At 43.1% G+C, this 26,506-nt stretch overlaps 1 protein-coding gene and 1 long non-coding RNA gene across 2 annotated transcripts in view; one reads left to right on the forward strand and one right to left on the reverse strand.

Annotated features, from left to right (window-relative positions):
• Positions 1–2,686: 2,686 nt before the first annotated feature.
• LOC148182579 (uncharacterized) lies at positions 2,687–6,348 on the reverse strand. The gene is made up of 3 exons (XR_015774505.1): positions 6,155–6,348; positions 5,197–5,357; positions 2,687–3,199 (listed from the first exon to the last, which is right to left on the reverse strand). It is a non-coding gene; the product is annotated as an uncharacterized LOC148182579 (long non-coding RNA).
• Positions 6,349–17,789: 11,441 nt separating this feature from the next.
• The window catches only part of ARHGAP32 (Rho GTPase activating protein 32), a 238,162-nt gene continuing 229,445 nt past the window's right edge, over positions 17,790–26,506 (forward strand). The window contains exon 1 of the mRNA XM_088066735.1: positions 17,790–17,923. The gene's annotated coding sequence lies outside the window, so the exon portion shown is untranslated. The remainder of the gene's footprint in view (positions 17,924–26,506) is intronic.

The raw sequence follows: 26,506 nt of genomic DNA on the forward strand, positions 1-26,506 counted from the left end.
AGCCCCTTAATGTCTAAATGTTTATAGCATACTCTCAAAAGGCCAGTTTGGGAATAATTTGTTTCACTATCGGTTTGGATGAAGTTGTCTCCCATATCTTCTTTTTCTAGTGCTGTATTAGCTTCTTTCTACCCTTTTGTACCTCCTTTTCAGAAATAGCTTTCCTATCTTCACGTACAATTATGATATTTTAGTCCAAGACAAAGAAAAATGGAATTTGTTCCTTTAGAGAACTTTCCTCTGCACCCAATGCTTTAAGGCATCTGCCTAGATTTATGTAATCTGACATCTTAAAGACAGAACAGTACTAATAATAATAATGGCAAGACTTGCCCTTTTTTTCCAGCAGCTCTCAAAGCAATGCAGTGCCCTTCATCATTAATTAACTCTTACACTATTGCCAGTGTTTTTGTAAATGGGAAATCTCAAGCACACGGTGTTAAAAGCACTTACAGGTGGCACAGGAGTTAGTAATGCGTTTAGGAACAGCGTCCAAATATCCAGACAATTGTGGCAAGGCCTAATTTCCCTTTATTCCTCTTGACTATTTCATTAAAATGTATTTCTAGTGTGCTGATTTATAAGAAACTGCTGCTCTCCTTTTCCTTCCAAGCCCACAGACCATAAGACTGCATCAATCCCCAGCACTCCAGAGCAGCACTTAATATACTAAACCTTGCAATATCATATCTGAGGTTTCACAGGGTGCTGGACCACAGAGTGCTGAGACTGAGTTACCTGCTGGTGTCAGGCAAAAATCACAGCAATAAGGGACTAAAATCTTACCAGGTGTAATTTACCAGCATTTTATTGAAGGCAGAAACTCCAGACCAACTTAAACCGGTCAAAGCTGTGGTAGCAAGACTTGAAGGAAGCCTTCAGCATGCATGAAACCATCAAGATCTGGAGTTTCATCATGATAAAAAGAGAAATATCTTGCTTCAACATTTATGCCAAACTTTGGAAGAGACCCAAAACAAGACTAGGGTGAGATTTTCCCAACACACTCACTTTATTGCCTAAACAAAGGATAATCAGGTTATTTCCATCAAAGCTCAGCTTTCTGCTGTACAAAGAGCAGAGTTCTGGCAGTGCTTGGACCTGAAAGGCAACACTGTCAGAATGATAATGTGGCAGCCAGTCAGCAATAAAAGTATTAATCGAAGTTTGGGCTTGTACTGCCCCAAACTGCTGCAAAAGCCCAAGGAAAGAATTGACTTCTCAGATCAGAAGGCTGAGGATGCCTCAGCTGTAGCTTCAGCTGTAGAGGCAACCACCCCTTGAAACTTTTAGCTTGTTTCATACCCCAGTTCCTCCTGAATAGGAAACTAATGAGTGGCATAAAAGGTGCTGAGTTTCTAAGATGCCAAACCTTCTCCATGCTCAGATTCAAGTCAGCAGCTCTGCAGGGCTTGATTCAGGCTGCACACCAGCCCACAGCCCCTGGCAGCAGCCGTCAGATATTTGGGAAGACATTCAGTCAGTATTTAACCTGCTGTTAAGAGAAGTCCACATCTTGTTTAAATTTCTCAGACTGCTTCTTCCAGCTAAGAAACATTTGACATGACAGAGCTCTGTCAAACAGCTCAGAGGTTGTGTTTTTTGTCTAGAGGACCCAAGCAAGCATTTAATACATGCAAGGAGCACTCCAGCTTGGTGAAATAAAAGAAAATGTAGTTATTCTACCTCAACAAAAATTGTGCTGTGCAGAAACAGGCCCCAGATTCTCAGGTTCCAACAGAATTTACACCACAAAGGGCCTGTCTTAGAAAAAGCTGTGGGTCTCTTGCAAATTAAGAGGCACTGCCTGTCTTTTAAGGCCTGTTTGGTACATAAAAAATTCCATCGTGCTGGAGGAGCAGAATGTTCTGTTTTACAGAGCTAAAGCTTTCAGTATTCATTTCTGCCTTGATACAAAAGAGGCAAGTAAATCCCATCCAAAATCCATTTCCTTGCTGTTATGGTACATGGGACAGGTTTTTCTTTAAAAAAAAAAAAAAAATTTTATTTTACTAGGTTGGAAGAGACCTTCAAGATCATCGAGTCCAACCCATGCCCTAACACCTCAACTAGATCATGGCACCAAGTGCCATATCCAGTCTTCTCTTAAACACATCCAGGGATGGTGACTCCACCACCTCCCTGGGCGGACCATTCTTTATCACTCTTTCTGTTAAAAACTTTTTCCTAATATCCAACCTATATTTCCCTTGACACAGCTTGAGACTGTGTCCTCTAGTTCTCTTAGTTGCTGCCTGGTGAAAGAGACCAACCCCCACTTGACTACAACCACCTTTCAGGAAGTTGTAGAGAGTGATAAGCTCATCAAAACCAGGAAAAAAAAGGGAGAAAAAGGACACCAAGTCCTTTCGTTGTATGTTGGTCACACTTCCAACGAATCTACTTGTTATTGCCAAGTTTCTAATATCCTCAGATGAAATAACTTCACCCTTACAAATTGCTTTTTATATGCAACCTTATTTCATGTAAAGCATCTGATGCTGAAGCAGTGACAGAGCTGCCAGCAAGCACTGCCATTAACCTGGCCACATCCTTCACCTACACTCCTAACTGGGAATTGCAGCTTAAGAAATGAAAAATCTAAAAGAACTCAAGCAAAGAAGGTGGGTAAGTGTTCTGCAGTGTTTATTCTCATGACAATAAAAGAGGTTTCTTCAGTCCTCCATGGCTGGCTGTAGACAAGACCAGATATTAAATTAAACACACAGTATGGGACATCCTCCTCTCATTTTCTTCCAAATCTCCTCCAAAGCACAGTATGGAGAACTTGCTTTGCAAGGAATGGTCTTGTTTAAATGGCTTGATAAATTGGATTCCTTTGATGCTGTTTGCTCTTGCCTTCCCTAATCTCTCCTAATCATAATGATTTATTTTTTTTTGTCTGCAACGCATCTGACCTACTTCCACATTTCCCCCCATCCTGCTGTTCTTTTCTATCTATATTCTCTGTGAAGTATCTGCATTTTTCTGCCTTTTCCAAAAAAATTTACTGCAAAAACATTAGGATCCTTGGGCAAATGAGGAGAGGTTTTGATTCTCACCAGCCAATGAATGCTGGAAACCACATGCTCAGATTTTTCCTCTTTAAGCAGTCCAGGTATCAACCTTTATCAGTCCCAAGATACGGCGAGTCTACATGGAATTTGTTGAACTATTTGAAACGGACTCAGACAGAGACCTACAAAATGCAAGCAGAGGCATTTATTAATCACTCCAGCAAAAAATTAATTTGGTAATTAAAGAAGCAACTTTGACACAGGGACAGAAGGAAAATAACTGGCTTTAAGCAGTGGCAGGTGCATCACTTCAGATAAATTACACACCATCCATCCCAAATGCTGCCTGAAGCAGAAGGATAGCCCAGGGATTAGGGTTTTAATAGAGAATTTAGAATTAGGGATTAGAGTCCCTGCTCCACTCCAGCCAATCTCTGCAGCTTTGGCCATTTACAAAATAGGGTTAATAATTTTTCTCCTCTCTCAGCAATATTAAGAGACCAGAAATGCCAAATATTTTCAGGCTGTTAAGGCTAAATAGAACTTAAAGTAAATCATTTTTGGATAGGATCTGCTGTAGTTTTGAACAGACCTAAATAGGCCCTGACCTGAGCAGGGAAACACTTCAACTCGTGTAAATTCTGGCATAATCCAGGAGAGAAGACCAAAGCCTGTTCACAGCCCCATCTCCGCAGTCAGATTATTTCTGCTGGATCCCAGAATGGTTTGGGTTGGAAAGGACCTTAAAGCTCACTCAGTTCCACCCCCTGCCATGGGCAGGGACACCTACCAATGGACCAGGTTGTTCCAAACCCCATACAAAATGGCCTTGAGAGTTACTTCTCTTTGTGTGCCTATTTGTGTCTGTCTGACTGTGTTTGTTTGTGGTTTGGATTTTTGTTGTTGTTTTTTGTTTTTTTGGTTTTTTTTGCCTGAGACTGAGATAGTGGTGCAACATCTGCCATAAAGCCAAGGAAAGAGCAGCTGGGTGAATGCAAACCACTTCCAGGACAGGTGGGTGCTGATGAGGACCAAAGTGACACAGTGTAACTGAAAACAGCATTTTAGCCCAAATAAATTCATGAGGTTGTCCCTTTTTTACACAGAATATAACAATAAAATAGGAGAGGAGCCCAGTCTGAATAAAGCTGTGACAAAATAACCCCAAAGACTTTGGGACAGTTTTTATTTTTGTTCAGACCTTAATTATTTTTCATTTTTTGCCACTTCCACTGTTCCCTGGAGAACAGGAGAGGTAATAGAAAAGCAGCTGTTACATCAAGAAAGTAACTTCTTTCCTTCTTTCTGGCAAACTCCGCTAGGAAACCATTCAAAGAGGTCCTACCCGTAGGAGTCCAAAAATGTAGAGACATTTCTCTGTCTATTCAATTCTTTAAAAAATACATCAATACTATATAATATTGACAGAAAGGCTTCCAAATATCCCTGAATAAACCAAAATTCATAAGAAATTAAGTAGAAAGTAGAAAAATATTTAATATATCACTGAAGTGAAAATATAGATTTTTAGAATCTATATTTCACACATGGAGTAAAGATGGAGGAAAAAGGGTGTAGTATTTTATCCTTCTTCTTCCTTCTTCTCCATGCTTCTGCAGTTTTTAGAAGCACAAAGAATGATTGGTTTAGAGTTAGTTGCACTTTTAATTACGTGAGTAGATATAGAAAACTTATTTGTTAAGATATAATGACAATACACGTGTCTGTAGTTAATAGGGTAAAAATTAGTATAAAGGTGAAAAGACCGCGTGGTTTGAGGCCATTTTGTATCATCAGGATGAAATGAGCCAGGCTGTGGTGATTTAAGCTTGTGCAGTCAGTCTGGATAGACCTGCCAAGTTTTGTAAGGATCCTTCAATAAACACAAGAAAACAGATTTTAATGAACCCGGGAGTTTTCTTTGAATAATAAGAACTGAGATAAGTGAGACTCCCCATGAGAGAGGATCCCAAAAGAATTCAGCCCAAAGGAGGCTGAGAGAGACTAGAGAAAAGTTACACTACCTCCAGATTCGAGAGCCAGCCCTGCTGCAGACTCTGCACCATTCTGTACCAGTGACACCCCAGTCTTCACTCCATGTTTTGAGTGTCTTATGACCAAGTAAGTAAGGTTTCTATCTGCCCTGGCAGATACATGGAACATGGCTATCTGGACATACCTGGCTTTTGGGATATCCATCCAGCTGAGTTCAGCAGGAGCCAGGCAGCTTCACTGGTGGTGTGGCTGGTGCTGTGACTACAAGGCAGTGAAGGATGATCAGGTAACTGGAAATACAATGTGTGCTATCACCACTCGAAGTGTAGTCACTCAGTCCTGGAACTAATACAGGAAGATTTGGGAAAAGCGGTACAGAATCCTTGACAAAACTTGGGAAAAAATTGTCAAGAGTCCTAATTCCCCTTGTGCGTGCCAATGCTCCCTAACTAATTGCTTCAGAAGCAGTGTTTGGTTTGCTGCAGCATGGGAGAGTGGAGGACCTGGGCCCATGTTCAGGGAACAGAATGTTTAGAGCCAAGTGAGCAAAGACAAAAGGACAACAGGAATCAAAAGGGATTGTATCTGATCCAAGAACACGAGGCAGTTGGAAAACCGCCTGCAAAGTAAATTGCAAGAAATGGCAGGTACCATTGTAGCCAGAGAGCTGAGAAACAAGTAGCATTACATAAAAGAAGAACTTAATGGAGAGGGACAACCATCCCCACTCCAGGCTTCCACCACCCTTAACATTTTGTGACAAACCAACAAGACACCCTAATACTGCAGCACCCAAGGGGCTTTTATTTTACCACAGAATCTGTGAAGTTATTTTCATGGATGCCAAGCCAAAGCACAAGGAAGATATGTGACCACATTCATAAAATTTGTGACTGGTACCCCGCCCCCCCAACTGAATCTGGACCTCCCACAGTTCAGGCTCTCACTGCTCCCTTTTAACACATCACCCCCTCAACACATGCACACCTACAAAAGGGGCAGGACACTGGGCTCAATTAATTTTTGTTCCTAGAAAGCCAGCAAATCTGTTCTCACTGAGAGAGTGCAGAATCAAGGACATGTGACTGTTCAAAATTCAGGGGAATAGGGAAAGACATAATTTTCCCTCCTGTCCTCAATACCTTGCATTAAATGTATCACATATCACAGATTCCACCATTCCAGCTAACGCTGTTTGTCCTCTTGTCAGACGCCTGACAGACCCAGAAGAGCTTCTTCATCCAAGAGCCTTTTGCTTGCACTGAGCATTCAACGCATTAAATTACAGGTCTCATTCCCACTGGCTATCTTGCACTTGTCAGAAGGACTGTGCGAAACTCCCCTGTAAATGAGAAAAGAAAGTCTCCTAGATTAAGCAGGCTTAAAAAAATTTAAAAGCAGCTTTTGAATGGAGTATATATGTAATAATAATAATTAACAATAACAACAATGTAATAATAATAATAACAATAACAACAACAACAAATAATAATAATAGTAGCTAATGATGCTGCTAAGTCATGGAATCTGATGATGAAAAAAAAATAGCTATCCCCAGAAGACACACAATCTAGTAAGTGTTTGTTGCAAATCTAGCTCTGAAATCTGCTGCCCACTGAGCTAATGAGGAAGGATTCAGTCAGCCCCAGACATATTTTTAATTTCACTCAGTGTTGTGTGAGGCTGCTACAGAGAGCACAACTGGGGAGGACAGTCAGCACAAACCAGCCATCCAGGAGGAGCTCCCTGGCCAATTGCTTCAGGGCTGGAAGATGAGGAAGAAAATAGGGCCATAGTGAAGGCTTGGGGGCAACAATTGTCAGTAGGATTTCAGGCTTATTTTTTGGTTTGATATGACTGTGGAGAAGTACTATGGTTTATGTTTGGCCAGTTTATAGAATAGAGAGAGATTCTGAAGACTGCTGCTTGTTAGCAAATCTTCTCTCAGGGCACTCCTCATCCTTATCCCCTGATAGGTATTTTTATTTTTTAATGCCACTAAGTCATAGAATCTCAGAATTGTTTGCGTGGGAAAGGACCTTAAAGCCCATCTCATTCCACCCCCTGCCACAGACAGGGACACCTTCCACTAGCCTAGGGTGCTCCAAGACCTGTCCAACCTAGCCTTGGATTCTTTCAGGGATGGGGCAGCCACAGCTTCTCTGGGCATCCTGTGCCAGGGCCTGACCACCCTCAGAGGGAAGAATTTCTTCCTAATTCCTTATCTAACCCTGCCTTCCTCCATCTTAAGGCCATTCCCCTGAGTTCTACCCCTATATGACCTGCACCTGCCCTTTGGGAAGCAATACCTGGTGGTGTTCCTTCATCTCTGAGCTAAGACAAAGCTATTACCATATTACTTTCAACTGATCAGCAGCTCCAGTGATAGAACACTAGGCAACAAAACTCCCATCTACTAAATAAATTGGGACGTGCTTTCTGACCTACATATTTAATCAACATGTATTTTCAAGGGCCTGGTAGCACATGGCTCTGCTCCAAGGACAGCCGGAGAGTTTCCATATAGTAACTGAGCTCAAAAAAAGTGCCACAACTGATGATGCAGCATTTTCACACAAATTTGCAGATACAGGGAGGTGGGTGCACTTCCTATTCACCTCCTAAGAGAGGAGCCCAAGGGGAAAAAAGACTCAACTCCTGAACAGGCATGTAAAGGATATATTGGGGAACTACCCTTGGAAGGGACATTTCTTATGCCTTTCTTGTTTGCTGCCTACAGGCCGAAGTGCTTGTCCCAGCTGTCATTCTGGGATACTCAGAGGGAGAGCAATCACATAAAAGCACTGCAGACTTGACCTAAGGCCAGTTTCTCTCCAGCATAAGTTTAACCAATCAGCCAAGGAACCTTTTACCAAAATTCTCTGCTTATTTCTCATACTTCCTCTGTCCTGCCCATTGTCCAAAGCCACCCTCAAATTCTCCCTTCTTTCCAAAGTTTTTTTCCCCCCCCCAGTTGTCCCTTCTGGCCCCAGAATCTCTTGTCTCTCTCTGTGATGTTTCCTCCCCTCATATGGGATTCTTGACCAGTGCCCAAGGGACAGAGGAGCCTCTGTTAGCTGCACACAAGTCTGGAACACTCAGTATGTTGGTTCCAGATCAATTTCTGCATAAGTCTCCTGGGGAACTTCACTCAGCCTGAAATTTCAGTGTCGTGTAGGGTCAGAAAGATGGAACATGTCACCGCTTCTGTTGCATTTGCCACATCTCTTGTGCTCGGTTCTTATAACCTTTTCTACTAACTCACAATTTAGTCCAGGTTAGTGCTCAGGACTTCCCCCTCTCCCATTCCAGACTTTCAGGGTGGCTAATACTAATATCCAGAAGTCTGACACACACCAGCAATAATCACCTTTTTTTTCCCCAGCATTGTATCTGCCAAGCTCTCCAGCACAGTATCAATGTGAAACTACAGAGCTGTTAAATTTAGTGCTCATATCCTGAGCTTTCTATCTACTCTCTTCTAGTCCATTCATTCAGGTTAAACTTTGCAGCCTTAACCTTTTTTTAATCTACAGATTAAGGTTTCAAGCATTACTATAAGTGAAATAATGTCTATACAAGTCTAAAAGAATTATGTGTTGAGGTCCAGCCTGCCCTTAAAAATAAGTGTGATTTCTGGTTTTTACTGCAGCAATATTACAAATTGACTCTCAGCAAAAGGTAGGGTGAAGTTTTAGATCATTACTAAGTAATTCAGTTGGTTTTGCTATAAATTTTGTGAAAGCGAGCACTGAGCTTTGAGCTGTTCTGAAGGCTTCAGCTTTATAGCTCTGTGTTAACTTTTGCAAGGCCCAAAGCCAGGTACAGGGAGCCTGTGAGTGCTGAGAGTAGGTGATACTCACTTTAAAAGACTTTTACATTTACTTTTAAGATTATTAAATTCCTGCAGTATCATTTATTTGATTAAATAAACCACCTAGTATTTTGAGTTAACAAATGTAACAAATTTTTCCTAAAAAAAAAAAAAATAAATATGTACATAACCATTGGCTGAGTGCTAGATTAATTAGTTTTGTTAAAGAATGTGCCTTAAAACATCGGCAGCCTTCCAGAGCTTTTCTGTTATTGTGTAAAGGTCACACAACATAGGCAAGTTGCCACAAATATTTACACTTGTGAAATAAGTTTTGTGAAAGATGAGATGAATAGTTGAGCTGAAATGAGCACCCTGTCCATGAAAACTGCCCTGAAGAAGCAAAACTTGTGGTGAAAAATTACCCAGCGACTCATTTACAAGAGGAGGTTTCCCTTCCATCAGTTGATATCTGGGACACCCAAGCACTAGAAGATTTATATACTTCTAATAATAACTGAGTATATTTATAGATATTTGTAGATATTTTCATCCTCTGGATAAATATGCAACACTAATTCCTGTTTAGCCCCAGTATCTTATGGCAGCAACTGCTGCTGATTGTAATTATACAGCTGTCAGAAGTCAGGATCAACTTGGGCTTTCCCCAGCTCTGAGCTGAGTGTAGGAAAATAAAAAAATGCTGCTCTTAGTTGTAAGTCTATAAAGACAGGAATTCTCACTTTGTGCATTTGATGTAAGTAACCACCCTGAGCTTTTGGAAAGTTCACAGCCAAATAAAAGAACTTAGTTCAGTTGTGGCTTTTCTTACTGTGACTGCTGGGAAGTTCTACCCATTCCTGAACTTCACAGTAGATTTGTTAACATGAAAAAAAAAATTAAAAAAGCTTGAAAAATAATCATCCCTCTTAGATGTGGGATCAATTCCCTGGAACAACAACAGAACAGCAAAATAGCTGCCTCAGCACTTGAGTTCTAAGGTAGATTAAGATTTCACTGAAGATTTCACCAAAAGTTTCACTGATTTCCCCATGCTGATTAACTAACTGAAACACCATAGTGCAGTCGTGAGCTTGTCACATCAGACTTACACGATGATCAGATGAAGTGTTCAGGAAAGGAATAAATGGAAGATAAATATGGAACACAGCAAAATGATGAGGCCTGGCTCTGTCCTGCTTGATTGTGAGCTCTCTTGACAGTACAGCTTTTTCCTTTGTTATGCATTTCACTAGTTCCTTTTCCCCAGAAAAACTCTCTTGGATCTGGCTATGTCTAAAGTGCATGTGAGGGGAAAAACCACCCACAAGTTTCCATAAGCCAGAGCCTGCCAAGCATCTGCACTGTGTGTGACATGTTCCCACTTGACAGCTCTGTCAGGCTCTCCTGGAGGCTCCTCAAACGCCATACGTCTGTCCCAGCTCCAGAGACCAGCTCTGCTCCTGCCAGCAGGAACCAGAGGCCATTTCTGGCACCTGCTCTGTGCAGCCCTTCACTTCGCCTCCTTTCCTTGCCCTTCTTGCAGGAATGTAACTCAGTGGGTGTGACTGGGAAGGCAGAGTTCAGATCTCATCCCAGTTCCAACCTTGACAGCCGTCACTTCATTTTAAGCTCTCCCCATCTCAGCAGTTCAGATTCCTTCCCATGATGATTTCAGACCCCAATCTAAGTTGTCCAGAAGCTTCTTAGAATTTTTCCAAACTAAGGGCCTCTAGACTTCATCCCACTTGCTCAGGGTTACAGCAGTCCAACACAAAGCAAGCCATGTCCAACATTCGGTTATAAGGAAATGCCACAATTACAATAATTTCCACAACTGGGTGTTACAGCTCCTGCATCAGAAGTTTAGCCACTCTCCATTAGAGATGAAAAAAATCTAAGGTTAAAAATGCAAGATTTAGTGCACTTCTCAAGGGATACTTGTCCAGCTTGTGTAGCTAAACCTCAGGCCTGCTCCAATCTGCCACATTTACTGACTCCAGGCAATTCCAGGAGAGACAGGAATAGGAACAGGCAGCTTTGGCCACATAGGGTCATAAATATATTAATTATTACACAATAGAATTTGTATGAAATATGGTGGAGAGCTGCAGCACTGAATCAGTCTCTGTGAGAACAAGGCAGGGGGGCTGGTCTAGCTTGCACATCTGATCTCCATCCCACAGTGCCTTGGATATTCTTTTCCAGATGCATTCTAGGGCCTTGCTGGGTTTCCCTCTGCCCAGTATCTCTACTCATCCCACGATGCTTTACTTTTGTGTTCTTTCTCAGTGCTCTCCTCAGAGGGTGTAGCGCCAGTGTGTCCTAATTCACACCTACTTCCCAAACCCTGGATCTGCTCTCCACAGAAAAAATACCCAAGCGTCAAGTTACTAAACAGAGGTTTTGAGCACTTGTTTAGCAAGTCACAGAGGTGCACAAGTGCTAAGATTTGCAGGGCCCCGCTTCCCTAACTCCTCTCAATTTCTGCTCGCATTACCAGAGCAAGCTGCGCCAGTTCTCCTCCCACGCCAGGGCCTGCAACTGCCTGGAAAACTGGTGATGCAAACCCATCCCACAGCAGGGAGGGGGATCTGTCCCAGGTTATACCAACGGGAACTGCAAGTCTGCAACCTCCGAGCAAATTCGGCACAAGTGGCTCAAAGACAGAGATTGTGTGAACAAGTTGTAACACATTCCCACTTCCCTGTTTGCCAAGGTCACCAGCTGGAATGCGCTCGCCTGAAGTTTGCTCTGGGAGAAACAGCCTGTGGTTGACCCAGCGAGTCACTTGATTTCACAGATGCTGCATGGTAGAGTAGCTCCAGGAGCATTTGTGAGACATGAAGGAAGGATTAAAAAGCAAGCAGTCAAAAAAGCAGTTTTACTCTGTCCCAAGCACAGCATCATATTTGCACGCAAGGAGAAGCCAAATAATGAAGAATTCAATTCGGCAGCCTGGGCACTCACCTGGGTGGATTTGACTATCAAAGAGACAGGCTGAAACAGAAAGTAATATTCTGCTCAGCTTGTATTTATGCATAGCAGAACTTCACAGAATACACAACCCCAGAGACTGAGCGTACGCTAAGAGTATTTTGTAAACACTGAGGTTCAAGGCTTTAAAAATCAATTTATTCAGTTACATTTCTAATCTTTCTCATTGTCTCATATGACCAAACACAATGTTCTCCACAAGGATGAGAGAATAGTAATAATTTTAAAAGGGTGGGAAAATGTCCAATTCTTGGGGTAAAGGCTACATAATATTGCAAATTGAGACTGTTGTTAACGAGCATTTTGAGTATTCAGTGACTTTCAGCCAAACCAATTCAGAGGAGGGTAATTTTTTTTTGTTTTTTGTTGTTTTTTTTTTGTTAAATAGTCTAAATGAATGGTTCATTAAAAATCTGATCTCAGTTATTCTGAATGCTTATCTTTGTGAGTCCAGAAGTCACTTGAATTCACAGAACTCTGTGTGTATACAGAAATGTGCCCAGCTAAAGGGTCTGTACCAATGATGCTTTTGAATATGGCAGCTGTTTTACCTTGGGGAGTCTTCCCCACCAGGAGTTTTTAATCCTGAGCACCATCTCTGAGTTACTGAACTCTTTCTAATCATGCGCAAGGCACACACCAGCATCACACCTGACATGCTCATTGTTTAACTATCTTCCTGTTTATCACTGCTTTTAGAAAACGTCATGCAACAGCAACAAGCTGTGGTATTACCAGTGACAAGTACTCATGGGTCAGTCCCTGGGTGTAGGAGGTACAAAAACCAGTCACAGACTGATGCCTCTTATTTTGTGAGCACCACACCCTTTTCTTTTCCAAGATGATCAGCTTTAATAATACAGATATGCTGTTGGGTTGGTCCTGCATGAGTCAGGGGGATGCTAATACTTAAAAACAAACATTCTAGCCATAAAATACTGCAGGAAAAAAAAGTCTGCTGTATCTGATAACTATGAGTTGAGATGTCTGAAGACAAACAACTGGGGAATTGAGCACAACCTGTCATAACAGAGTAACCAGCTGAGCAATGAGCTGGAGAGAGTCAATACACTCATTACCAGGAAAAGATATATTTTTTATCTGAAAATATGAGTTGGAATATTGGTAATAACTAGAGCCTTTAGCTCTTCTCCTGCAGCATCCTCTCAAACATGCCAAATTTGTTAAGTTACTTGGATGAAATCTCTTGCTCTTATCATTAATATCTACTTTTGGGAAAGAATCTGGCTTCAATTGTCAACAGCAATGCACCTGGTAGCTTCAACAGAATCAAGATTTCACACTTGATATCCCAATCCTAACTGAATTACTTGCCTTTCCAGCAGGAATGAAGATTAGCTCAAAACTGAAGTTAATCAAAGGAGTCATATTTTTATGTTCATGCTTTTTTCTTGATGGGAAAACCACTGTAAGGATTCTGATAAGCCACCTCATGTCTCTGCAGTGATTATCTTGGCGCCCCAGCCCAAAATTCACCATCCCCAGCACAAGCTGCCACAACCCCGTTCCAGAAAGGACCTGCCTTTCTCCCTGGCTTATTCATATCCCTGAGACTCATCCTCTGAAGGGGACAGGAATTGCCTCACTCATCTCCCGAATCTGGTACAAGCCATGACTAATGATTGTGCTGTGCCCTGAAACACCGCAAGGAAAGGTGCTACAGAAGTGCAATGTAGCTTTCAGGAACAGAAATACATCGTCTCTCACTCTTCCCTTCCCCACCCTTTATCCTTTCACGTCTTTGTTGTGGTCCCAGTTTATTTTGTAAACAGAGTCTAGTACTATTTGGCATCAGTATCTTCTCAGAAGAAACATACAAAGCTCAGAAGAAGTCTCCAAATGCAACTGATTTCTTAAGTATTTATCATTTCACTCCAAGAAAAATATTTAAAAGAAGACGAATGTGAAGTTAAGGAAGGATACAGTTATCTCACATCAACATCTCAAAGCACAGCCAGGCCAGGTGATGTAAACAGAACCAAATCTGTACCAGGTAGCACAGAGCTGTTCCCTAGGGCTTCTCTCAGCAGAGGCATCTTGCCATTGACATTTACAGGCAAAAAAGCCACCCCCAGAACCCCAACAATTCCAAGCTAGGCAAAATCCCTTTCTGTTTCCCTCATCTTCTTCCTCAATGGAACAAAAAATATAGTGGAAAAAGAAAACCACATGGATCAAAAATCCTCACTCATGATTTTAAAAAAATGGTACCCTTGCCAACAAATAGATATGCACCAGTCTTTAAAAGCTGAAACCAAGAAATCAGACCTGGAGGAACTGCCACCTGGTCATATTTCTTCATCTCATTGTCTGAGGAAGCTTTTTTCCTGGATGCCCTGGATAACTTGCTGATGAGGTGATGAGGGCCAAGTGACCTTCAGATCCATGGAAAGGGCAGACAGGCCCTGTGGACACACTGCAGTAACCTATAACTGGCAAGGGCTGAAGCAGTTCAGTCCTTTTCTGTTTGGCAGAGCTGGATATCAGGGCTCTGTGCTGGTGAAGTGTTTCCTGGCATTCCCAAGAGCCGTTAAATTTTTCCAGAAAATTAGCAAGACCAAGAACTGACAAGAAACAGAAAGTTTGAGAAGGGGGAAGGGTAAACATTCTCCTCTTATTTATTTAACTTTTTAAGCAAAATGTTCAGACACAAAAGTGAAGGCAGTGAGATTGAAATCACAAGGCATAGCTTGATGGGAGGCAGTTAAAGGAAAATGCATGCAAGATCCTCAGCACTGAGTCAAGACCTTTCTTTGATCTCCAGTTTTCCCAAGCCGCATTCCCACATGCAGCCCACCATTTGTTTTTAGTTAGAGAGGCGTAATGAAAAATGCTCTGCTACAGAAGAGGAACAAACAGGCCTTGCAAAAATCACGCAGCAACAACCAGTCAAAATCAGGAAGAGGCAAAACCACAAAAGTGAGATGATGGCATCTATTACAGCAGCGAGAAAGGGTCAGCTGCTTGGGGATGCTCCAGGTATCTTTCCTCCAGGAATTTCAAAGTCACCCAGATCAGGGATGGATAATAGGGATCACCTCCTAGCACTTTACTGAACCTTCTCTCGCCTAAATACAGAGCCAACAAATCACTTCTGTCACCCTGAGGTTTATTAGCAGTGAGCCATGCAGGGACTGTCCTGCCTCATCCTAATTCACTTGTCAGGTTTGACAGGACTGGAGTTATAGACAGTATAATACATCACATCATTTTGCCTTGTCATCACTGTAATTTGAATATTTTTCTGACACCTTTTTTGTTTATTACCCCACATAATTAAGATCTTTGCCATTTTAGGGACTACTGTGCAACATCTTCATGATTTGCTCCTTACCCATGGAGCCCCAGCCCCACCAATGTTCTTAACTCCTGTTCTGTTTGTTAGCATCTGGCACAGCATATGCTGATGTCTCAGAGCTATTGTTCCAGACTCTGCGCATTTACGGTTACCATCAGTTATTCACAACAGGCTCTGAAAATTTTCATCACAACAACTAGAAATTCCTCAAATCCTTTAAATTAAAACTCACAACTTGGAATTTCTGCATGCCTAGACTTGCCTTTCTTAGTCACCCAATACATTAGCAAAGAGTGGTAACATTTATCCAAACCCTCTGGGTAGCTGGCATCTCCACAGCCCTAATGTAGATGATATACTTCCTTTATAGTGTTTCACAGATGGAATGAAAACCAGAATGCATCAAATCCAGCTTGTGTAACAGCTTCAACTATGCCTTTCATTTAGAACATTTCTGAAAATGTATCAAGTGGGCCATTTCATATTTGTTTTTGCAATGCAAGTGTGGCTAAGCCCAGGCACAGCCCACATACGGCTCTCTATGAATGCCAGGTGCATGATCCACATCCCCACTCTATGTTCCTCACCCCATGGCCCTGGGCAAAGGCAAGGAGTGCTCCCAGGATAACTGCCTTGCAGTGACACTGCTGGAGGAGTAAACAACACCAGCAATCAGACTTGTAAGCTCTGTGGTCACCAAATGCCATAATTATCAGGGAGGGATTTCCACATGTCCTACTGAGAGCAAGATCAAGTCGTGTGTTCCTGGCCATGCTAATGAAACAGTAAAGCACATGAAGCACATTATGAAGTGCTCTAGGGTCAGCCATTGAAAAACAACATATGGGTAAATGACTCTATCCAAAAAATCCTCTACTACAGCACAGGAAGGTGTTTGCATTCACCGAGGCACTTACCTGCAGGAACAAGTTTGTGGTTAACACTTGAACCTTAAACTGAAAAACACTTAAAGGTGTGAATTAACTTTTACTGATAAAGCAGCACTGTCCCATACAGGTTTAATAAATTTGAAGCTCAACTAGAGGGGTAAGTTTTGCATTGTGAACAGGGTGTGGAAGTGGTCTGTCCACAGATAAACGTGTCTGTGACTGCAATAAAACACCTTTCTTGGTCTTGCGCTGCCACAGAGAGGTGGGAGGTACATCCCTTTTGGCTGGGACACCCCCCTCAGAAGGGGTGTGTACCTTAGACACAGTAAAAAAGGCACAAACAAACTTCAGGACATCTTTGGTGAGTTTTTGCATACTCAGACATTCAAAACCCATCCTGGACATGTTCCTATGTCACTTGCTCAAGGTGACCCTGTCTTGGTGGGGGGGTTGGCCCAGGTGATCTCCAGAGGTCACTTTCAACTCCACCGTCCTGTGACAGGAACATCCCTGGCTTCACTACAGCACACACAGAGCTACTGCAGGCCCTGCCAGCTCCATCCCTTCTGTTGCCTCTGGACCAGCCCCAGCACCTTACACATCCCTGAACCCCAAATGTACCTCATCAATGTGTATAAATATATAAAGAGGGGGTGCTAAGAAGATGGACCAGGCTCTGCTCCATGGTACCCAGCAACAGGACAAGAGGAACAGGCAGGAACTGATGCATGGGAAGTTCCAGCTGAACATGAGGAAGAACTTCTTCCCCGTGCAGAGATCAAGCACAGAACAGATTGTCCAGAGAGGGTGTGGAGCATCCCTCACTGGAGATTGTCCAGAACCCACCGGACACAATCCTATGTCCTGTGCTCTGGGATGGCCCTGCCAGAGAGGGGAGTTGGGACCTGGTGACCCTCTGTGGTCCTCTCCAGTGTCAGCCATTGTGGGATTCTGTGAAATAACCCCAGTACCTTCACAGTCTAGCTCAGCCCTCACACCCTCCTCCTGGCCCCAAACCAGGCACAACTGGCAGTGCTTTCCCACACTGAGGGGAAGCATTTCCCTGTGCCCGGACCCACATCTTCCCCATCACCTGCAGCCCAGCTGTGGTGGTTTTGGCCCCGGAATCCCAGAATCAATTTCGGTTGGAAAAGACCTCTGAGACAATCGAGTCCATCCTGTGACCGATCCCCACCGTGTTACCCAGCCCAGATGAGTGCAACTTCCAGTCATTCCTTGGGCAGCTCCAGGAACAGGGACTCCACCACGTCACTGGGCAGCCCCTTCCAACATCTAACCACGCTTTCTGTGAAGAAATTCTTCTTAATGCCGAACCTAAACCTTCTCTGGTGCAGGTTAAGTCTGTGTCCTCTCATCCTGTCGTTGTTCCCCGGGGGGAGAGTCCAACCCTCAGCAGGCTACAGCCTCCTGCCAGTGAGTTGTAGAAAGGGACACGCTGCCCTGTCAGCCCCAGCCGGCACCCTGAGATCCCTCCCCCGTGTCCCCCTCATGGCCAGCCCGACACCGCGCCATTCTCTACCCCGTCATCCCTCCCCTCACCCACCTATCCCTTTCTCGATCTCTTTCTCCTCCTCCCCTCTCTCCTTTTATCCATCTCTCCATCCTTCCCTCCCACGGCTGCCGCCTCACGCCCGCCCTTCCCGGCGTCGGGGCGGAGCCGGCGGCAGCAGCAGCGCGCATGGGCCCCGCCGCCTGTTCCTGAGCTCGAGTGGGGGGTGTGTGCCGGACGCGGATCCCCCTCGCCGGGCCCTTGTCGGCCCCTTCCCGGCGGCTCCTCCTTACCTGTGGCGGCCGCGGCCATGGCGCTGCGGGCGGGGGGACGGGGCTGCTGAGCGGAGGTCGGGGCGCGGCCCCGCGGTGGCGGAGCGAGGTGAGCATGGCCAGCAGAGGGGAGGGCTGAGGGGACAGGTCGGCGTTGCACCGACGGTCGCGATAGCGTTGCGACAGCGCCCGCCAGGTCGTGAGGCCGGCGCTGGGGTGGGTGATGGGGTGCGCGCCGCGGCCGCTGCCGCCATGGGCGGGAGAGAAAAAGGAAAAAAAAAAAAAAAAAAGCCCGAATAAAAGCACTGGGTTTGTCGTGGCGGGGTTTTGTTCGTTCCGGGGCTCCCCCCGCTCCCTCCCCTTTCCCGCCGCTGGAGCTCCGCCCGTATCGCCGGGGGTATCCCAGGTGGATGAATTCGCCTGTGGCCGGCAAACAGTCACGGGCAAGGAGGGATAATGGGCATTTCAGCCCATGCGTGCCATCGCCCCGTGGGGCGGCTCGGCGAGGGGACGCGGCTTTGTGCCGGCTCCATTGTCCTGCTGCCCTTTGTGGGGCTGCTGCGGGCACGCAGGGCTCGTGTCTGGAGACGGCCCTGTCCAGGGACCGTGTGACGCGGGGCAGCGCCCAACAGGTGCTGCGTGTGCTCATGGAGGTGGTTTATCCAAATTATCTCGGTGAGCTTCCCTGCCACTTGCAGAAGGAGGTGAGCGGTGGATACCGGAGTGAGGTTTGTAGGGAAGGATCCATAACATTTCTGGACTCTGAGTGAGCACTGGCAGCTTGGGAAAAAGGTAAATGAACCTTCGAAATTCACGTGTGTGTACCCACCTACGGTGCTGTTTTCTTTCTGCAAACTGTGTGTCCCCTCTTGTTCTCACTTGGAAATCTGTCTCCTGTGGTGAACGGCTGCTCCAGGCCTGACCAAGGGCTGCTGGATTGTTCGAAGGTGATGGGAATGAGTCAGTTTTTGTTCCTTCTTTGTCCTTTCCACATGAGGTTGTGCAGAAAGCAGCACTTTGGACAGAGGCTTGGACAGCCTCCGTGGGTGCCCAGCTTGTTGTGTTGGTTGGTGATGGCACTGGGAAGAATGTAATGGAGAGGAATAGGTAGAAAGGCAACAAGGTAGGAGCTTAAAGTAAGCCATTTAATTTCAAGAACCAGCTGTAAATCTGTAATCCAAAGGTGACCAAACATTCTCAAATGAACTGAATGAGTTGGTTTCCAAAACTCTTAAAATCTATTTCAAGTGTTTGAGGTTGGAGCTCCTGCAGAATAGAGACAAATGGCCTACATGTGCTTATTGAGAACCGTGCGGTTTCTTTCCCACTGCACAGATGTCTTTTCATTCTAAAATCAGGTTGGCCTTGAGTGAGTAACTTATTTTGACTGGTAAGTAAAATATTACATATTCTTCATGATAAAAGAGAAGTAAATAGTTCTTGTGCTTAGACTGGCTTGTTTTCATGAAACAACTGGAGCTTTACCACAGTGTGTGCATGTGAAGCTGATTGGTCTGTAGAGTTTGAACACATTGGAGCCAGCTGCAAGAATCAAAAATTTAGTCATTTGAAAGCATATGGTGATGCAGATAATAAAGTGGGGGAAAATGGGGTCAGTCTGGCAAAATGCAAAATCGGTTACTTAGGGAAACAGAACTAAGTTCCTGTGGTATTAATGCCATGTAAATATACAGAAGAAGTATTTGTCCGTCGCTAGAAGCAAATTATTGGCCAGTCTTTCAGTTTGTGGTCTTAATCTGGGGTTTGTTTTTTTAAAGTGCTCTTTGTTTCTTCAAAAACTCGACAAATACATCTGAGGCAAGTCAGCAGAAATATCAGGAAACTGCTTTAGTTTTTGGGTTTTGTGTCCACTTTTTGGCTGGATATTGCAGTGGTTTTGTGTCACTTGCTGTTGGTGGGTTGTGAAAGATCAGGACTACAGCCCTTAACAATCTGTTTTCTATAATGCAAAGTGATGGGATGATGCTCATAATGTTGAATTTAAGGAGGATGGTTGCAATGGTGACTTATTGGCTGGGGAGAAGATCCCAGAGGGAGTGGAAGAAATCCAACAGAAAAGGGGACTAGTGCTACTTTGGCCATTTCCCCCCTGGGCTTTTGGTTCTTTTGTGAACTTCTGAAAAGGAAATGTAATTTTGCTGTCTGAGTGCATTGTGTCAGACCACATTATGGGGATGATTCCAGTCAACTTCCCCCATTTCAAAACAAACACATCAAATACTGTAATATGTTTATACAAAAACTCAGTGTGTTTTGCAGAAGCCCAATGCCCATTTTTCTGTAAATAAATTATGTTTCTTATACTTTATTATGGCTAGAATAGTTTGTGTAGGAGAGAAGAATTGAGATGTGTTCCTTTGGCCTTTGTGAGCTGCTCTCCACCAATAAGAGGAAGATGTTGGCTTTTTCATGAACTGGGGGACTATTTTCATTCGCATTTCCTCAGAATATTCTTATCTTTGCAGTACTGATTCCAGTGGCTGTGACCAAGGCAAGAGCTATTGTCTTTCATGGTGCCAGGGTAAAGGCAGAAAGGGAAGAAGATAGAAGAATTTATAGGTAAATTTGTAAATTTTGGCTGCAGAACCAGATTGGTCCGTAGAACTGTGAGCACGGGTGGCCTCTGCCAGGTGTGGTGTCCACAGGACCAGGTCCTCTCCCAGGTGTGCTCCACACCTGCAGCTCCTGGATCTGTTTTCAGCCTTCCCTGTGCAGCAGCAGCATTGTGTACCAGCAAGACTGATGAGCTTACTGCTTGTATGGATTTGGTGATGAGCCAGGTGGGTCCAAGCTGAGAAGGATCGTCCCCACAAGACTTGTGCAGGAATTCGAACGTGAGCATGTTGTGAATCTGTGATTCCAACAGTGGGGGTTGTTCTGCGTCTCTGGCTCTGGTAGCTGCTCTTGGGATATCTGATACTGCTATAAAAGAGAAACAGATTGCAGTGTTTATCAACTTTTAAAGTCCATAACTGCTTTCATTGGAAAAATAAGTAATTTTGGTATCTGGGGTGAAGCAGGTCAACAAGTCTGGGCAGTCAGAGCATGTGGATTTTCCCAGTGATTTCTATTCTTATGCTAATCCTTTGAGCAGGCTGGCTGAGTGCTGTTGGAGAGGAGGAGTGTGCACATTGCACACTAAAAGAAAAAGAGAATGGCTTTACTAAAGAGAATCCATTTTTTGTACTTAATGTTATGCAGATTAGATTTTCCAGCCAACCAGAATTTGGAGGATCGAGTGACCCGAGGATGTGATGCTGTGGGTCAGGAGTCACTTCGCAATTCTCACGCGTTTTTGCCAAAGTCATTCCTCTGCAATATTAATTTTGAGGGTTTTTGTTTATTTTGCTTAGATTTTATTTTTGTAAATCCATGTTGTAGCTGAAAAGTTATTATTACCTTTGCTGCTGAACAATTAAAGTTGGAAAACTTTAATTCTCAATTTTTAAATTGTGTTGGATAAAAAGTGTAGGAAGGCAGCAAAACTTGAGTTCTTGTTTGAATCCTTGTTCTGTTTCTGTATGTGCCTTGCTGTGTTTCTCCCACACTGTCTGTGAGCCCACAGTTCCTGCAGTGCAAAGATTTTAGATGCATTGATTATTGAGTAGTCTATGCACATTCCTAGGGAGGTGTGTGTGCCACTAGAATCCAGGTAAAAGATGTAAATCTCACAAGATTTACTTGTTGCATATTGGTTTTCTAAGTTTGTTTTAGAAATATGAGGTACTGGAGTAGTCTGAAGGAGATGCTCTGAGTTAGGATTTTGTTGCAGAGAACAGGAAATTGCAGCTGTTTGTGGCCTCTCTCCTGTATAATATAATTATACACAGGGTATATATATTCTGTATAATAATATACAGGGTTTCTGCAGTGCAAAGTGTGGGGCTGTTAGGCACGTTAAGAAGTCCCTGGGTGTTTATTTCAGTGGTGTTTTGTGGTTCTGGGGTCTGCACTCACTGCAATAGATCCACTTAGTCATATTTGTGTGTAGTGCTGGATTCTTTGGAAGTGTGCAAAATAATTAAAAACTGCCCTTTAAACTATTTAGTAAATTGGATTTGCTTTGCCAGCAGTGGGACAGGAAGTTAAGCATGTTTAAGCTGATGTTGACTTTTCCAATCTGATTTTCCCTGGGAAGAAACTTTTCTACCTAGTAGTTAAATGCACAGTTAATTACCTGTTGATTGGTTAAGCTGATAAACCAATGCTACCAGGTTTACTGTAATCAGGTTGGTAAATGTGCCACGTATGTGCTTCGTCATGCTGTTATCTTGCTTTATGATTAAACCCAGTGTTAACTCTCATCATGCTCATGATTTGAATGTTTCTAGTATTGTCAGGTGATGCTTGAAACTGAAGTTACCATTCACTGGATGTTCTTGCTCTGTTCCTAAGTTACACACATGTAGTTCCGGAGTTCAAAGTGTCATCTTTTAATATTCTATGAGAATATGTGTCAGCAGCTTTTAACCCATAGTTTAGAAAATAAAATACATCTCCACTTTTTAAAATAGTTGTTGTATGCACCTTTATTGTCTTTCAGTCTTGTTTCTGTAGCTGTGTTGAGTGCGTCCTGGTGTGCTATGAGGTCAGTGGTTGAAGCAGTAGCTGTGCATCAGTTACTGACCAATGAATCATTCACCCTCTTGGTGAACTCAGTTACTTTTGCTGATGAAGAAGGTGCAATTGCTGTCCCTCCATCCTGTCTCTGGATCCTGTCTCTGGAGTGCCCTGGGCTTTTGCCTGCCCTCATCTCAGTACTGATGTTTGTGGGTAGAAAGCATTGTTTTTTAGTGTATCCATTATAAACTCATTACTAATCAGAGAGGAACTAGAGTTTTTCCAGTTACCACCATTAATTCATTAAGCCAGGACTGCAAGCACTTTGGAGCCTGGCTTCCTATGGATTTCAGGATAAAATTAACTGCTTAAATATCCTTGAGGTTTTTTGTTGGATGGAGGGATACTTGGTCAGCTGCAGTTGTGGCCTTAGGTCTTCTGGTGGCAGCTCTTCCAGTGGGTGAATTGCTTTTAAGATATGTGGATGAAAGGTGGTTTGCTGAAAGCTTTGTCATCACTTACTGGCAGATTGAGAAAATCAGTTTTCCCAGAGATAACAGGTGTTAGGTTGTTATGTGTGGTTTGAAAATTCTTACTTCTTACAGAAAGACACATTTAATTCTTTGTGTATTTGTTATCCAAGAGATATTCATTACTGACTGAAACTGTTTCTAGTAAAATATTAAAGTTAAAATGTAAAGTTAAGTTGCTTCCCCCCCCCCCCCCCCCCTTTAATTTCAGTAACAATGTTTCCTGGCACTTGGAAGATGAACTTTTTGGGCTCCGTACAGAATGCTCAAGGTGCCTGTGAGTTCTCTAGAGAAAAAAAAGAAGATACAGTGCTTGGTGTTTTGAAAACAGTTTGTTTTTTTGGTGCCAGCATAAACCAAGATATTTTCAAAATCTAAATATTATAATTTGGCCATATTCTTGCAGACTTCACTAAGGCATAAGCATGGGTATTATGAAGAATCTAGCTGGACAGCCCTGTTTATTCCCAATTTTAATTGTTGCAAGAGTCTTTGAGCGTTTGCTGATATTCACCCTTTTTCTCCTTGTTATGATTCATGAATGTCTTCATTAGATTTCATAATATCAGTCTTGTGCCAGGCCTTTTGTGTTTGTGTTTTACAAGAAGCATCTCTAGAGAGTCAGCTCCTGCCTGCTGGAAACAATCAGTCTTTTAACAAGGTGATTTAAGTAGTTTTTAAAATTTATTTTGACTTCAAAAAGACTGTTGTCTTGCTCGATAATCTTGCTTGTTCTTACCCCCAAATTTACATAGCAGCTGATACAATGGAATATTTACAAATTTTATCAACAATTTCCATATCAACTTTTCATGGACTATGAATACATTTCAGTAGCTGCTCTCCATAACTTGCCCTTATGATTATTATCTTATCCCTTATACTCTGTCTGTGACAGAAATGAAAATTGCTGTTTGGGTGTCATGATTTGTTATTACTGCTTATATATGTGTACTTATATGTATTGATTATGGTACCACTTTTGTACTAAAATATGAAGTTTAGGATTTTATAAAACTCCCAAATGAATGAGAAATAGCTATAAGATAAACCAAAAAGAATTATTTTTGAATTATTTTGAATTTTTTGAAACCGAAATAATCTGTAAACCAGAATGTGTTGCTCCTTCCTTGCTTCTAGAATATGTAGAGGTTTAATATGTTCACTGGGGGTTGAATCAGTAAGGAGTAGTTGATTTTTATTTCAGCAAAAGTTCTGATAACTTATTTTTGGAAGTGTAAATGAGATTCTGTAGTCCTCCTGTTGCATGATGGACAAAGCAAGCTTCAGATGTAAAGTTCAGTCATTGGTAACTGCTGCAGCTTACTTCATTGAAGAAACAGGAACAAAAGTTTGTTTGTAACTACTCTGGAACTGAGAACAAAGGCTGCAGGGACCTTTGAACCCTTGTGGCTGTGCATCTGAAGAAGGAATTGTTCAGGAAGACCAGGGATTTGCTTTTCCCGACATCTTTGTCCAGCAGTGTTCAATGACTGCATTTAAAGAAAAAAAAAAAAAAAGGTTAATTGGAAGACTCCCTTACTTGTTCTTCCCACCAAGCTCTGATTTGATAATCAAGCATGCAGGGATGGTTATTCTTACCTTTCTTTTCACCAAGGCAAGCTTTTAACAAATGAGTGTGTGTGCTCTCTTTTTTGAGAGAAATCTTAATGATTGATTGCATCCTTAAACATTTTGTTCCCTCTCAAATGTTCTGTGCTCGGGATTCTGGCGCATGAAGAAATTTGTTTCCCCTGCTTCCTGGTGGTGTTCCGACTACACAATTATTTTTCATTCACTGGTAGCCGTCTCCTCAAGGAAGACGGTAGGGAATTATCAGGGTTCTGAAGAAATTCTTACTTCTTTGCAAAATGTGTTGACTGGCACATTGGGTTTCCAGTGGAGTTGTCCAGCATGAAGGTTCTGCTGCAGGCAGTGATTTGTACCTTATCATTCACCTTCATGAATTTTACAAGGCTTAAGCAGAGGATGGGCTGCACTGGATGAACAGATTCTCCAAACTGCTTTGTGCACAGGGAGAGAAAGCACAGTATTGAGGGTTTATTATTTTTCCTTGAGTAGTGAACATAACACACCAGCTGGAGGAAACAAGTTGTTCATCCTGGATGTGCAGCTCATAAATGTGCTCAGGCATGCATGTAATGTGCATGTCTGTCCCTCTTTCCCCTGCTGGAGAAACACCCTGTGCTGCTCTGCAGTTCTCTGGACAGAAAAGAAAAAGCTGTGTTTGCCCCTTAAATATTGAAATAAGTGCACAACAAGTGGAGGTATAGAATGAGGAATCTGGTTGACTTAGTGCAGTCCCCCTTGGAAAGGATGCTTCACACCAGTTTGCAGCCAGGTGAGGTTCATGGCTGCAGCCACCTGAGTGAGAGCTTTTCTCTGGGTGTTCTCTGCATACCTGGTTCCCAGAAAATCACAGAAGGAACTGGGAAAGCTACAGATACCAGAAAGAATAGTTAGCCATCGGGTATGATTTAGCTGTCAGATAGTAATTCATCTTGCTGCTAGAGAGGAAAAAAAATTAGTTTCTTTCAAATTATCAGGGGCTTCCAGTCCTTCCCTCTTTTTCCTTTTCCCTGAGGGATGCACACATGGGGTGGCACTCAGGGTGAGGCTGTTGTAGATCCTTGTCATGTGTTCAGCCTGCCTTTTCAGCTGTCCTGAATGATGACAGCAGCTCTCAAATGTCTTGTCTTGGTTCTTAAAACTGTTGATTTCTTTCTAGCCTCTGGCTGCAGTTTCTGTGAAACTTGTCTGGGCTATAGGGAAATTCAGCTTTGTAAACATGGTTCCCAACAGCATGGGAAAACTGCATGGTAGTTGCCCTTGTCTTTGAAGTTCTTTATGGGACATGGATTGGTTGTCATTGTGCTCTTGACTTTCTCCCCTGTTAAGATATGCAGCAGCTTGAGCTGCTCAAGTAACCTACAGTTCAGTCATCCATACACAGAACAATTGCCAATTGCATAAGGAAGCCAATACACCATGGCTATTTAGTTATGGAGCCATATTGTGTTAATTGAAGAAGAATGTAGCTGTCTGGAGTACAGCTTAAGAGCTTTCTTAACAGTTTCATCTAGATTGCAAGAAAACTTAGTTCTGTGATTGCATCCTTTGCTAGAGGTACCCTTTGCATTTCCTGTTTGGCTAATGCCAGTGTTAACAATTAAACCACAGTTAACAGCTACGATTAAAACTGGAAATGAAAACATATAGGATTGGTGTTGTAGAAAACTTAATTTGTCAGTTCTTATCTCTAGCAAACATGTGGAGGAGGGATGCCATATGGCTGCTAAATATAACTCAACTTGCTCCTGAAAGCAATTGAAAAAGTACAGAAGTTCACAATCTGGTATCCGTGTTGTTAATAAGAATGTGCAGCAGACTTGGAGGGCAGACTGAGGTAATGGGAAAACAGCCAAAAAGTAATCTAGTAAAATGTAAGTATTTCCTGTGATAGGTGATGGGGGCTGACACACTGGGGAGGTGCTCAGCATCCTGCAGATGCTGGACCCTTTCTCAGCAATGCCTGTGCAGTGGAAGGGTGGTAGGAGCTG

Source organism: Pseudopodoces humilis, chromosome 25 (genome assembly GCF_049639895.1).
Source record: "Pseudopodoces humilis isolate 2021_Gansu_Grassland_sample_001 chromosome 25, ASM4963989v1, whole genome shotgun sequence".
NCBI lineage: Eukaryota > Metazoa > Chordata > Aves > Passeriformes > Paridae > Pseudopodoces > Pseudopodoces humilis.